Source organism: Cucurbita maxima, unplaced genomic scaffold (genome assembly GCF_002738345.1).
Source record: "Cucurbita maxima cultivar Rimu unplaced genomic scaffold, Cmax_1.0 Cma_Scf00006, whole genome shotgun sequence".
Classification (NCBI taxonomy): domain Eukaryota; kingdom Viridiplantae; phylum Streptophyta; class Magnoliopsida; order Cucurbitales; family Cucurbitaceae; genus Cucurbita; species Cucurbita maxima.
Window position 1 is genome coordinate 5,447,391 of NW_019272022.1, and position 382 is coordinate 5,447,772.

Here is a 382-nt window from a genome sequence, read left to right on the forward strand (position 1 = left end):
TCGGACTTTCTTTCTCAAGCGGCTTGGCTTTAAATAATCAGCTCACCTACGTGGCGTCCTTCCATTGGATTTTATATTTTGTTGGCTTCATTTGGCGCTGTAGGTGATTGCAGCTCTTTCCAGGGTTCTGAGTTGGAGGTGATTGATGATCACGCGCCTAGTAGTGCGATGTGGTAGAGTTGGACCCGTAAGAAAGGAGAAGCATCGCTGTCCAGTGCTGAAATGACGTCTTAACGCATTTTTAGTACGTGAAAACTGTAAGACTTCACCCGCTTATCCATTTCCCCGATTAGAACGTGTTGTCCACTCTCTTGCTCCCCGTCAGCATTTTTTTTTTTTTTTTTTTTTTTTTTTTTTTTTTTTTTTTTTTTTTTTTTTTTTT